This window comes from Myotis yumanensis, unplaced genomic scaffold (genome assembly GCF_028538775.1).
Source record: "Myotis yumanensis isolate MYYU_CA2020_CCGP unplaced genomic scaffold, mMyoYum1.0.hap1 SCAF_2, whole genome shotgun sequence".
Lineage (NCBI taxonomy): Eukaryota > Metazoa > Chordata > Mammalia > Chiroptera > Vespertilionidae > Myotis > Myotis yumanensis.
Genome location: NW_027223753.1, coordinates 12,859,346 through 12,873,398, shown reverse-complemented (window position 1 = coordinate 12,873,398; position 14,053 = coordinate 12,859,346). Strand labels below are relative to the sequence as shown.

The 14,053-nt window shown below is 53.8% G+C and overlaps 1 protein-coding gene across 1 annotated transcript in view; it reads right to left on the bottom strand.

Annotated features, from left to right (window-relative positions):
• ALPL (alkaline phosphatase, biomineralization associated) overlaps window positions 1-12,964 on the bottom strand; it is a 56,326-nt gene extending 43,362 nt beyond the window's left edge. The window contains exon 1 of the mRNA XM_070404287.1: window positions 12,817-12,964. The gene's annotated coding sequence lies outside the window, so the exon portion shown is untranslated. The remainder of the gene's footprint in view (window positions 1-12,816) is intronic.
• Between the last annotated feature and the right edge of the window lie 1,089 nt (window positions 12,965-14,053).

Genomic DNA, 14,053 nt, shown 5'->3' with positions numbered 1-14,053 from the left:
GATAACAGTTCACAGGTATTTTAAATTTATTTTTAATAGACAAGAGGGCCATTATGGACCAATGATGTGAGTGCTTGAAACAAGGATCATGCGTAATCCTTCTATAGGCCCCAGGGTCCATAAAATAATTTAAATGAAAGCAAAAATGTTCAATAAATATTCACATTTTGCCAAGCACTATGGAAAGTTGTTGACATGCATTACAGCTCACTGAATCCTCAACAATCTTTTAAGCCAAAAGCATTTAATAGTTCCCCCCTCACCATGGCTTTGTCTTCCAACGTTTCAGTTACCTGCAGTCATCCACAGTCCAAAAATATTAAATGGAAAATTCCAGAAATAAACAATTCATAAGTTTTAAATTGTGCACCATCCTGAGTAGCGTGAAGAAATCTCTCGCTGTCCCGCTCCAGCCTGCCCAGAACATGAATCATCCTTTGTCCAGAGTGTCCACGTAGTAGATGCTACCCGCCCAGTGGCCATTTAGTAGCCATCTCAGTTATCAGATGGCCTATAGCGGTATCGCCGCGCTTGTGTTCGAACAACCCTGATTTTACTTAATAGAGCGCTAAGTAGTGATGCTGGCAATTGGGATTTACCCAAGAACAGCCGTAAAGTGCTTCCTTTAATGAAAAGATGAGTACAGTACAATAAGGTATTTTGAGAGAGAGAGAGAGAGAGAGACCCCATTCACGTAACATTTATTAAGTACATTGCTAATATTGTTCTACTTCATTATTAGCTACTGTAAGTAATCTCTTGCTGTCCCTATTTTATAAATTAAATGTGATCATAGGTGTTCGGTCCATCCACAGTTCCAGGCATGCACTGGGGTCTTGAACCGTGTTCCCCGTGGGTAAAGAGGGACTACTGTAGTGCTAGCCCCGTTTTCAGAGTAAACTTGGCCATGATCAATCCTAAAGAACCTGCTCTGAACGATGACCCTTAACCAGGCCCCCGAGTCTCACCTTCCTCCTGTCAAACCAGGCGAGGTATGTAACTCTTGGCAAACAGTGACTAATAAATGTCAGCCTTCAGTCAGAGCGGCTGTGAGGGCATATTGGCGAGAATGTGGTTGGTGGCAGGGGACCCAGATCCAGTCCCATCACCTCCCATTGTGACCTTGGGAGGCGTCACTTCGTTCTGGGCTCAGCTACCCGGTCTGTCTCTGGGGAGGGGGGAGTGTCAAGCCCCAAAGGCCATTCCTATTCAAACTGTTTTTAAAGGGGCCATTCAACAAACGGGAGGTCACCCTACTCCTTACTTCTCCTGGCCCCTGCTCATTCTTCCAGAGCCCATCGGATAGCTACAAGCTCGGGGTCCTGCGCATCTTTCTGACACCATCTCCTGGCCCCGGCGCCGCCCAGACCTTCTGTGCCCCTGCTCGTCCCTCGGGATTTCTGCACTGGCCGTTCTCTTGCCCAGAACACTTGCTTGGCTCACTTCCTCTCATTTTCCAGTTCAAAGGCCACGTTCTCCGAGTCCTTCATGCCCACGCCACGTGAAGAAGCCCCACCGCACCCCAGCCCCTCACTATTGCCCAAGCCAGTGTATCTTCTTCCCAGGGCTCAGCACCACCTGAAGTTAAGGACTTGATGGTCTATCTCTTCCAGTGCAATGGAGCTCCAGGAGGAAAGACTGTGCAGCTCACGGCTGCACCCCCAGCACCTGGAACCACATCAGCTAGAAGGTGCTCAGTAAATATTCTTTGGAGAAAAAGCAAACAAACAAGACTGAACGCTGCCTCCTCTAGAAATCCTTTGTGGTCATTCTGCCCAAGGCATGGCTAGGTGGCCTTCTCTGTTCCCGCGGCTCTTGCATTTTCCTTTACCCATCACCACCTGGGACCCTGTCTGTGTCTGTTAACACAACCATCTCCCCACACACAGATGCTCTTTGAAAGCAAAAACGGGACCAGATCCATCTGTGAATTCCAGCACCATGCCCTGAGCCTAGCTGGCAATGGGCTAAGGAAATGTTTGTTGAATGAATGAATGTGCTCCTGTACTCACCTCCCCCCTTCCTGACTCTGCTTTCTCCTTCTCCACCTTGACAGGTGCCAAGAAACCAGCACCCACTGAGCAGACAAGAAAGGCTACTCTCACAGGCACTTCCTAGAACAGGGGAAACCCCTTTCTTCTCCCACCAGGAGCTACTCCCGGTCAGTGAGGAGACAAAGCCTGAGGCCAGTGCTGTCCTTTGTCACAGGAATCATCCGGGCACAACAAAGCGAACAAGGACAAGTGTTCTCCCCATATTTTGCCCTCGCTGATGGGACAAGGAAGTTGACAGGCCTGCCTTGGAGCCCCAGCTAGAGGCTTCACACAGCTGAGCACTGCCCGGCCAGGGGCCGGTGGGGAAAAACTGGATTATTCAAATCCTGTAGCTACTCAACAGGAAAAGGAAGGATCCTCTTCCTAAAAGGGGAAGTGAGGCAGGCAGGCCAGCCCAGGAACTTGGGCGTGCAAGGAGGAAATTTCAGAGCAAAGTTGTCACACAAGCCAGCGTGTTGAGACTTTCCACCCCAAGAACACACTGGAAGCTTGAGATAGAACCCAGGAGGGTCAGGCCCGAGGCCAGAGTCCTGGACTGAGGCTGGGGCCCGTCCACCACTGAGGTTTCTGAGTGAGCAGCGGCTTCAGCCAGGCTAATTGCTCTGGCCTTCCCCTGACCCTGGTCCTGGAGACACCAGGACTGCCCCACTGGGCTCCCTACCCTCCATCTCTCCCTTACCCCAGGAATCGTGCAGGGGACAGATAAACTCTGCACTCCTCAGCTCAGGGAGCAGGAAGTGTCACGTAGTCCATTGCTGCCTGCTATCCCCTCCCCGAGTTGGGCTCCGGGAAACCATCAGGTTCAAGAAGAGTTTAACCATCTGGCCTGCAGAGATTTATCTAATTAAGTGACTGCAAGCCCACACTCTGGAGCCAGGCTGCCCAGGTTCAAATTCCAGCTTTGCCAGTTATGAACTGCATGACCTTGGGCAAGTCCCTTCCCTTCTCTGTGCTCCTACTCACCTGTAAAAAACAGGGATTCCAGTGCCTACCCTGTGGGAGGTTAAGAGGACCAACTATCAAAGGGTGTGGAAAACACTTACTTAGCAGGCCCCATACAGGCATCCCGTGAATGATAACACTTACTGTATTAGACAAATTAAGATGGTCTGGACCAGCTATCCCCACCACAGACTCGTCCTCCCTCACCAGAGGCAAAAGGGGAAAGACTCCAGGCCCTGGGTTCAAATCCCAGCGCCACCACCCACCAGCTCTGCAACCCCGGGCAGGTGACTCAACCACACTGAGCCCCGTTTCTGGCTCTAGATACTACAGATCGCAGCAGTATCTCCCTCCAAACTGGGGAGCTAGTCCGTGTGGCTGGGCAGTGCCAAAGAACTAGGGAGCTGACACAAGCCAGGGCTGCCCCAGACAGGGGCAAGCTGACAGATTGGTTTCACTTCCTGGGAACCTTCATCTGGGCCCCAGCTGCAGGGTGTGATGTACAGGTGGTCATTCACTCACCAAATGTGTATTAAGTGCATACTATGCACCAAGAAGCATGGTACATATAGATGTGTTACTCCATGTACAGCCGTTGCTATTATTATTAGTATCGTTATCATTATCATCATCATCATTATTATTAAAGAAATTGAGGTTAGGTGCTGGGGGTACATTTGTGAAGAAGATGAACAAAGACTGGTCTGAGGTATGACGCTGGGGGAACCCACACCCGACAAAGGGCCTGAGCCGTCAATAGGAAAACTGGCTTGTCCTGCTGCCAATCACCAACAAACCATTGGTGAGCTCGTGTCATGAATGGGAGAGGAAGGCACAGTGGAGATCTGGGAGGGACAGCCTGGGTGGCTCAGGTGTCAAGCCAGCAGGACAGCCTTCACAGGCTTCCCCACGGAAACCAAGCCCTGCTGGGCGCAGAAGCCCCTGCCAGGGGTGGCAGCCTTTCACTCACTCAAACTCTGTGACCTGGTGAGACACGGAATTCACGAATGACTCAGACGGGCTTCCTGCCCTTCAGGAACTCATGCTCAGAGCCAGGCACTATGTGGATCATCAGATTACAACGGACTCGAGATTTCTGAGCAAGATAGAGAGGAGCAGCCGTGATGCCAATTGGCCGCTTGGGCAGGTGCAAAGGCAAAGATGCTAGGGGCTGGAACACATTAAGAACGATCTTAGTCCTAATCGGTTTGGCTCAGTGGATAGAGCGTCGGCCTGTGGACTGAAAGGTCCCGGGTTCGATTCCGATCAAGGGCATGTACCTTGGTTGCGGGCACATCCCCAGTAGAGAGTGTACAGGAGGCAACTGATCGATGTTTCTCTCTCATCAATGTTTCTAACTGTCTATCCCTCTCCCTCTCTGTAAAAAAGTCAAAATATATTTTAAAAAGAAAAAAGAAAAAAAAGAACGATCTTAGCCTGGGGTCCTGACCAGAGTTTGAGGGCTGGTTTTGCCACCGATTTGACTTGAGCCTCAACATCCCCTTTTGCAAAAAGAAGAGAATACTTCACGGGGCTGCCTGAAGGAGTCAGGGGGTTCATGAATAAGAAAGGGCTTTAGAAACAGAACAGCGTGATAGGCGCCTGGGAACTGAGGTTGGGACTATTAGAGTAACTCACCCAGTCGCATGGCTGATTAAAACAGGAACTAGAATTGGTTCATCTGGGATGGGGGCCCAAGTCCAACCCCACATCAGCCCCAACAACCCACCCTGAGCTCCCCTGGGCCATCTGCTCAGCAAGGCGCAGGGAACAGGTAGGACACTGAATTCTCTGGCGGAGGGATCACCATTTTTCTAACGTGCAAGACGGAGAGGCCTTGGCTGTGCTACCCTTGTGTCTACGGAAGGTCCGCGTGGAAGAGCACCACTTCCCACAGGCAAGTCAGAGCCACGGTCCTGAGTGAGGGATGGTGATGGCGAGCTGAGGAGGAGCAAGGACAGAGTCCGGCAGTCCCCACACCGAGGGGTGGTGGGGCAGCGAGGGGAGAGGGTAAGGCGGGGAGTGGCTTCCGGGTTAGAAAGATGCGAATTCAAACCTCAGTGGCTCCACTGGTTCATCAGTTGGAGCAATTCAGGGGAGTTACCTCACCTGAGTCATTTTCTTCACTCGAAAAATGGGCTGTGATAGGGATCAAAAGTGTGAATGCATAGCCCTAGCCGGTTTGGCTCAGTGGATAGAGCGTCAGCCTGGGGACCAAAGGGTCCCAGGTTTGATTCCCAGTCAAGGGCATGTACCTCGGTTGCAGGCTCCTCCCTGGCCCGGACCCTGGTCAGGGCTTGTGCAGGAGGCAACCAATCAATGTGTTTCTTTCACATCGATGTTTTTCTCTGTCTTTCCCTCTCCCTAAAAATCAACGGAAAAATATCCTTGGGTGAGGATTTATAAAAAAGAGAGAGAGAGAGAGAAGTGTGAATGCATAGAAAGCATTTAGCAGAGTCGCTGGGTGCCTAATAAATATTTGGTAAATGTTAATAGCTCTTATTAGTAATGTTATTATTACTGTTGATAGGATACTGCTATTATTACAGAGGGTGGGGGAGGGGGGCCAAGCTCCGCAGGACCATCTGAAACCAGCCTTCTCCTTTCACTCTTACTTTCAGCCTGGGTTGTGACCAGCCCGGAAACCTTGAGGACTGACCTTGAGCACAGCTCTGAGCCCCATGAGAGGTCCCCATCCCCCACCAGGGGTGGGATCTGGGCAGTCTCTCTGGGTTCCTCCTGCTCTCCCAGACAAGACAAAGGAAAAGAAGGCTCCGAAGCACAGTGACACTGACCCTGGGTGCCACCCTGGGCCTGTCCCTCTTCCACCCCTGTCCACACAATAATTAAATCTAATTTGGTTCTGGGATGTCCTTCCATCTTGCGTGCCAACTCTAAGGAGTTGATAGCGGCTGCCTGGAGGACTGCATTTAGAAGGAATTTGAGGTTTAGAAGAAAAAACAGCAGTGGTTGATTAGTGATGTCTACCATGAGTGTAGGACAGGGGAGTGGCAGCATGCATGCCAACTATTTGCCACACATGAACTAGAAAAGCCCTAAGGCCTTCCCTCCCTCGGTGCAAGCCGTGGTGGTCAGGCAGGGTAACCGAAAGCCAGAAGAGGGAAAGGACTTGCCTGCGGTCACACAGCTTGAAATGGCAGATTCAGCCGACACCGGTTTGGCTCGGTGGATAGAGCGTCGGCCTGCGGACTGAAAGGTACCGGGTTCGATTCCGGTCAAGGGCATGTACCTTGGTTGCGGGCACATCCCCAGTGGGAGATGTGCTGGAGGCAGCTGGTCGATGTTTCTCTCTCATCGATGTTTCTAACTCTCTATCTCTCTCCCTTCCTCTCTGTAAAAAATCAATAAAATATATAAAAAAAATAAAAAAAAAAAAAGAAATGGCAGATTCAAACCCAAGTCCCTCTGGGTTCCTAAGGATGCTTCCTGCTAAGACTCTTATTTCCTTTTCTTGATGAAAACAGGTGTCCAGGCCCGGACCAACTGGGAGAACAGATGCTTCCGCCCAATCAGGAGTTCCTATGCTTGGTCCCTCCCTCTGAGACCTCCCACCCACATCACTCTGCAAACCCCAAGGACAGATGGACGGTTCTACTGAAAACAAATGTATACACCGCAGCTCCCCGAGGGCTTGGGCTTAACTCCAAACATAAAAAATTTGAATCCAGTTGCCAATCTGATTGAGCAAGAAAGCATCTCCACTTCCCAGCTGTGTGACTGTGAAAAAGTTACTCAGCTCCTCTGAGCCTCAGTCTCCTCTTCTGTAAAATGGAGAGGATAACAAGTTAAATACACAAAGGCCATTCACAGAGATTGGCTCAGTTCCTGACACTGAGCAAGACCTTAAACGTTAATCATGAGGACTAAGTGAAGAGGAAAAATTAAAACACAGCATTTTCACCGAAACACACTCAGGTGATTCAGGCAAGGGCTTGGGCCCACTGTAGAGGGGAACTCTGGTTATCTTCGACATCTTGATTACTGAAGCTGAAACAGGAAGTGCTATATTTTATGGCTTCAAAATAAAGAAGGAACTGGGTCCTTCTAGGAAGCTGGCTGGTGGAGAAGGAAGCAGCCTTGAAGGGGTGCGTGGGCAATGGTGGGGGACTAATGGGTATGTTTCCGCTTCCCGGCTGACTTAGGGCCTGTTTCCTCGTCTGTAACGTGGGGATAACAGCACTTGCGCACAGGTCTGCTCTAAGACTAGGCCGTTCCAGGCGAGGCACTGAACACCACACCCGACGTGGCAAGGTGAGCAGTGGTGTGTCAATGGGAGAGGAGAGCAGAGAAAACAGAGCAGGTGTAGGAGGCCACGCAGGAGTGAGGGAGGGGAGGGGGCCAGAATTAGCTGAGTCACTTTTTACCCAGCATGGTGGCAGATGAATAAGTTACTAACTCCATATATTAAGAGACTGGTAGGTAAGTCAAAGTGGAAACAGGTGGAAGGAGAAAGAGACAAATGATAGAGAAAGGCCAAGTCTCATACAATCCAGTGGCAGCCAACCATGAGGCCAGGGGGATGATGGGACGGAGACCTGAGAGCCTCAGCCTGGGGTCTGAGAGTGTACCCACCCTGTTGTCTCGTAGACAAAGAAAAGGTGGATCAGCAAAGGCAAGCGCTTGCCTTAACCGGAACTCACATGGTAGGGCCTTTTAAAGGTTCTCCCAGCCTCCCCTCTGCTCTCCTCCCTTCCCTGGATCAGGACAGGGCGCCAGAGGCACCGGGAGGAGGAGTTGACACCCAAGGTGTCTGCCCTCTGAGTCTCAGTCTCCTCAACTAAAACAGCAGGCAGTGAGGTAGGTGAGGATCAAAGAAAATGTTGGTGCCTGGTGCCCAGCGGTCTTTACAAAATGCTGCTTCCCACACGGGCAGGCACGTCTCTGAACTCTGCAGGCTCTAGGACCGTGGTTACTATCAGGAATCCGAGCTCCCCTTGCTTATCTTGTACCCCCAGAGCAGTGTGTGGAGCCCCTCTAGACTCTCCCATCTAAGCAGTTGCCCTGGAGCTTGGTCGGAGACCTGTGCTGCAACCATGGTGCCTGCTGTCAGCACCTGGTCTCTGCTCCCAGCGGAGGGAGTGGAACAGGGAGCTGTGACTCAGAGTACAAGGTGGTGTTTCTTGTCTGTGAAGTGGTGACCAATGACTGGGTTCTTCGGGAGTATTAGGTAAGATGGCAGATGTCAAGGGAGTCCCTTCCCTCAGGACTGAAGCAGCCAGCACTGCCTGACCCCCAGGGGTAGGCCCCAGGCTCTGCTCTCTGAGCCCCAACAGGCTGGTGCTCTGTCACCCCCAAATCTCTGGAGCCTGTAGACTATTCCTGGGGAACCCCCAAAACAGGAAGAAAGCTCCGTCCACCTTGCCAACATGTCAGAGACTCTGCCAGGCCACAGAAGGACTGATGTCCACGCATCCCACGTTCCCATCCTGAGTCCCTGAGTGCTGGCCCCTGGCTTCATGCAGTCATTCAGATGAGATTTGAGTCCTCCGTCCATGGCCTCGCACACTGAGCTCAGAAACTGCAAGCTCAGAAGGCAGGTAGCTAAAGTCAAAGAGACAAGTGGGCTGGAGGGAGTGGTGGGGACTGCGGTAAAGTGGACAGAGCAGTTGCTAATGAGTTCCAGCCCTGGTGGTGGGCAGCGATGAGGCCCACTGTGGGTCAACCATCCACCACACCTGTCTCTTGCCACTGGAGGGAGGCAGTTTGGGACTGACCTGCCATAATCTGGGCCGTAAATGTTTGAGGACCAGTTGCTTAAATTAGACCCATTTCAAGCCTTAGGTACGTCTCATCCCCCCACTCCTGCTCCTCAGGCATCCTGGTTTACAAATGAGGAATCTGAGGATCAGAGAGAGGAAATGACTAGCCCAAGGTCACACAGGTAGTGCATCAACAGGTCAAGGACTTAAACTCTACTCTTCTGAGCTGAAGATCTTTCTCTACCAACCCATACTCTCTGTATCCTCTCTTGAACAATTCTTTCTTTTCAAAAATAAACATAGAACCAGGTACATGAAGGAGGTACTACGGGCAGGATACACACCCAATTCAAGACAGTGGTTACGTTGGGGAAGGTCGAGGCGCCTAGAGCTGGGAGACTGAATTCATAGACCAACTCTGCCCTAGGCAGCTGGTGACCCTGGGCAAGCCTCCTCCCCTTTGGGGGCCTCAATCTCCCGGGTCTGCAAAGCAGCCAGTTGGCGGAGCCAGCCTCTAAATGCCTCCCAGTTCTGAAATTCTAGGCATTTGTGAGGTCTCCTTTCTGGCCAGCCATGGCCTCAGATGAACATAAAATAGTAATAATAATAATAATGGGGAAGGCAAGTCCACACGGGCAGGAAGGAACACTACAATTTTTAGTGAAACCCGACTCCCGGTTACTGGAATTCAGAAGGAACGATGGTAATACTCGGGCAGTTTAACCACCAGCCTACAGTTAAACAAAAACACATCTGGTTTAACTTCAATTTCCTCATCTCCTCCCCCACCCCCTACCCTCATCTCAAATTTTACCCCTTAATTTGAGAAGTCAAATTAAATGCAAACAATTGATTTCAGGCCACAGTGAGGTTGAGAATTTCAGCATGGAAAACTTTAAGTATGAAGTTTTTCTGGGAGCAATTATGAAATGCTGGGGGGTGGTATGGGGTGGTAGAAAAATACGGAAACTATTCTCGAATGTTCTTTGGACACTGGGCATCCTTTAGACGTTGCTGAGAGCCTAATAGGAACCTAACGGAGAGGCAAAGTGACTTGCCTCAGGTCACACAGCTAGGAGTGGAACCCAAGATGCTGCCCCCAAGCCAGCATTTCCCTTGCTATCTCCCGGCCTCTGTAACCTTAGCAGGGCCTTCCCTCCGGCCTCCAGGATCACCTGTGTGATGAAGGAAAACGCTGCTGACACTGCCCCACAAGGAATAACTTCTCAGTAATAGTCACTAACACAGGCTCAGCCCGGTGCTGAAAAACCATTCATGATCTTGCTGGCCCCTCATAGCAACGCTTCAAAGTACGTATTATTAACCCACATTACATATGGTTTCCTCAATCTGAGGCTCAGAAAGGGAAAGTGACTTGTGCAGGGGCACAGAGCAGTGCTGGGAATGAACCTCCAATCTACTGCCCCTAGCTGCCCTCTCAAAGCGGGGACATCTCTAGAAGGAAAAAGAAAAAAAAACACACAAACATACCCAGCTCCAGCCTGTGCTGGGGTGCTGAGTCAGCATTCCTGTGGCCACAGCGAGATTTCTGAGCGCTGGTTCCCAGCCCAGCTTGCTCACTCTCCCTGCAATGTTCTCGTGGCGCGCTGGAGTTTGTATTAATAGCTCCAGTCTCTATTTCAAGGTGAGAACTCGAGGCTATGCTGCTGGATCCTGCCCCTGGATTAAGAGGCCTCACCCCCAGAGATGGGTGCCCCACGGAGATCACTAGACTTGGAATTCTAGACACCTGGGCTCCATCCAGCCCCAGCTCCCCAGTAGCATGTGTGTCCTGGACAAGTCGTTTCTCCTCTCCAAGACCTGCTTTTTCAGCGGTAGCATCAGGACTACTCTAGCTTGCAGGGAATGCCGGGTGTGGAAGCCAGAGAACATGCAGCTTGAGTTTGAGTTCACCCCATTTCCAAGCTGGGACACTTGGAGGCACAAGAACAGGCGGAGGGCACAGCGCCCCCCCCCCCATAATAGCCTCAGGCACAGAGCCCCGGCTCCTGGCCAAGGCTGTGTTTAGGATGGTAGGCATCGGAGTGTGGGCAAGGAGGGCGCCAGGCCACCCTACAGTGCAGCCCACCAGGGAATGGGCAAGAACCTCCACCGAGGTGGCTGATGGGTTTCCAGGGCGCAGGGTCAGTGACATAACCATATACCCAGGCTCAGTATTGCGTTTTCTGCCAGGATTAGAGCTGATGATAGCCAATATTTTCTTAAGCACAGACACTGGCTAACCACTTGGCATACATTAATCCAGACCTCACCACCAGTAGGTACTATTCGTCCATCTCCTCAGCCTGAAGGAGGAGACCAAGGCACAACAGGGAACAGAACTCCTTCCAGGTCACACAGCTAGGCTGCCTTGTCTATTCGTGGGGATCAAAATCCCTCTCCTTGTGAACTGCTTGATTCCAATTCTATAACATCTATTTCAAAGGCTGAAAAAAACGTTTGTTATGCAAATGTCTGAATGTCCCGGCTTTTGTCTGCTTGATTTACTGCTTGATTTACCCAGCAGAACAGGGCTGTGAAATTTTGTTCCTGGCCACAGCTCGGTTTTATTCCTCACAATAGTCTTACGGGAGAGGCAGCCGCCCATTTGACAGGTGGGGCCATGGACCCAAGCCTGTCTCAGTCCAGGGGCTGGGAAGTTGGGAAGCTGTGTCCAGGGGACTCTTCTGCTTACGGAATTCAGAGGCATGGAGTTCAGGAAGGAAAAGGGAGGCAGACGGACAAGGGCAGGGGCATGGAGTCGAGGGGGGGTAGAATGGAGACAAAGCAGGTGGGGAGGACTAGATTTGAAGAGGGCGGGTCCGGAGGCTGGTGGGAGGCAGGACTGAGCCCTGGAAGGGCCAGAAGGAGGAATCACGTTTCCACCCCTCATCTCCCGGGTGTTAGAGTGGGAAGTAGGAAGCTAAGGCTGTAGGGTTTATTAGAGTCTGGGTTCAAATCCTGGTCCCGATTCGCTTAACTTCTTAACGAGTGTACCTGCTTAACTTCTCTGAGCCTCACTCTCCCCAGCTGTAAACGCTAGATGCACGCCAGGTGTTGGAGGTCTGGGGCACAGTAGGCACTCAAACAGCTGCTTCATCTTCTCTGGGGTGGGAGCCAACACCTGCCCGCCTGGGAAACCCCGCCCCCCTGCGGAGTCTGAGCTGTTCCCAGGACCCAACTGCCCGGTCCCATCCTGGAATCACCGGTCTTTGGGCCTCCGGGGGTCCCCCCCCCCCATTAATTGTTGGAAAGGGTAAGAAAGAGACGATGTGGGGGAGACGGGGCTTCCTCAGCTTCCCACCCCGCCATTGTTGACTATGCATTTAACCCCTTCTTACCAGACTGGGCCCAGGAACCAGCCCTGAGCGACCCACTCACCTGCGCACACGCCCAGAGGAGGGTCGCAGGCTCCCTCGGCTTCGGGGGCTCCAGAGTTTTGACCCATGGCTGCTGAGCCCATCCCAACTCCCAGACACCCACACGCCGGGAGACCCCTTTCTCCTCCCCCAGCGGCTCCCGGACCCTAGCGTCCCCCTCCCTCTACTGCTCCCCAGCTCTGGCCCAACTACTTTAGACCCCACGGGGGCAGCCCAGCCCCCTCCCTGGCTGCTGTGGCGGGACCGAGGGGCTATGAGGTGGGAGGCGTGAGAGGTGCACCGGGCCGGGCGCCGGGGTTGGAGCCCGAGTCTCTAGATCTCCGACCAAGGGTTCACCATTGGGGCTGCTCAGCCCCCGGGCACGGGGTGGGATCGGGGAGGTGGTGGTGGTGCCTGGGCCGAGGATGGAGGTCCCGGGAGCGACCCCGGAGGCAGAAGAGCCCGGGACGGGGACCTCCAGTCCCCCTTCGCGGGAACCACGTCCAGCCTCCAGCCGCCCAGCGCGCCCGCCGGGGGCCTGCGATGCGCGCGAGGACCCAGCGGGACCAGTGGCTGGGGGTCCCGAGGCGCCGCGCGGGCGGTGTGGGGGCGCGGAGGTCCCGGCCCTGCCGTTTACACCCCACCTCGCCGCCATCCCGGGGCGAGCGGAGGATGTGGGAGGGGCTGGGGAGCTACCAAGTTCTCGGGGTCCCGGGGAGCCGGGCAGCAGCGAGCCCTTACCTGGGCAGAGTCCCTGGGTTGGGGTCTGTCCTGGCACCAGTGACGCGGGGTGAGTGCGCTGGGTCCGAGGGCGTGAAGCGGGCGCACGAGGCTGCCCGGGCCACCACCCCCGCGAGCTTATAAAGGCGGCCGCGGGGCCCGAGCGCTGCCGGGGCAGCCCTCACCCACCCCGCCCCCGGCCCAGGCCCCGGCCCTCCCCGCCCCCATCCCGCCCCCGGCCCTCCCCGCCCCCGCCCCGCCCCCGGCCCAAGCCCGGCCCGCCGGTCCGGCCGCGAGTCCAGGGCGCCCCCTGCCGGGGATTCGGGCGCACCCCTACTCCGCTCCCGCCCTGCGCGGGGTTGGAGAGGAGCGGGTGTCGCTGCCGTCGGTTCCGTGGGTTCCGCCGCCCCTGAAGCTCTCGGTCTCCATCCACCTCCGGGCTGCCGGGCGCAGCTCCCCCTCTCCCCGCCTCTCCGCCTGTGTCCTTCTCGTCTATGTATCTTTAGCTCCGACTTCGTTCTGTGTGGTTGTGGGTGTCCTTCTGGCGCTCTCTGTCCAGCCTGACCCTCTCTGTGCATCTGTCTCTGTCGGTCTCTTTGCTCTCTCTGTCTCTCTCCATCTCTGTCCACGTGTCCCTGTCTCTGTCTCTGTCCACCTGTGTCTCTGACTCTCTTCCTTGGCCTCTTCCCTTCCCTGCCCTTGCACTGTCTCCTCGGCTAGGGCTGGAGAAGCCGAGGAGATCTAGGAGGGGTGGGTGCCGCCAGGGGTGCCTCCCCTGGACAGGGCCTATTCCCTCCTTTCTCCTTAGCGGGGGAAGGGGCAGTCAGGATTCCTGCTGACTGCATCCCGCCAGAGCCGCAGGACATGCCTCCTGAGCGCACACTTCCCTGGCAGTGGAGTCAGCCCAGGTTCAAGACTCCACCCTGGTGTCCTTGGGCCAGTCACTTGACCTCTGTGGACTCGCCTGCCCCTTAACAAGTGGACAACATCTCCCCTGGCTTCCCTCACCACGTGGTGCGAGAGTCATATGAGACGTGGTTGAAAAGTGCACAGGAAACTCCAAATTTCTAGATAAAAGGGGAGGGAGGAAGAACAGGAGGCCAAGGCCAAGGCACCAGCAGAACCAACACCGGCCCAGAATTCTCTCTTACCTATTCCATGCCAGCTCGGGGCCAGGCATCTTGTACCCTTATCTCCCAACAACCCCATTTTACAGAGGGGAAAACAGAGGCCACACACTGTCTTGTCAGTATGACTG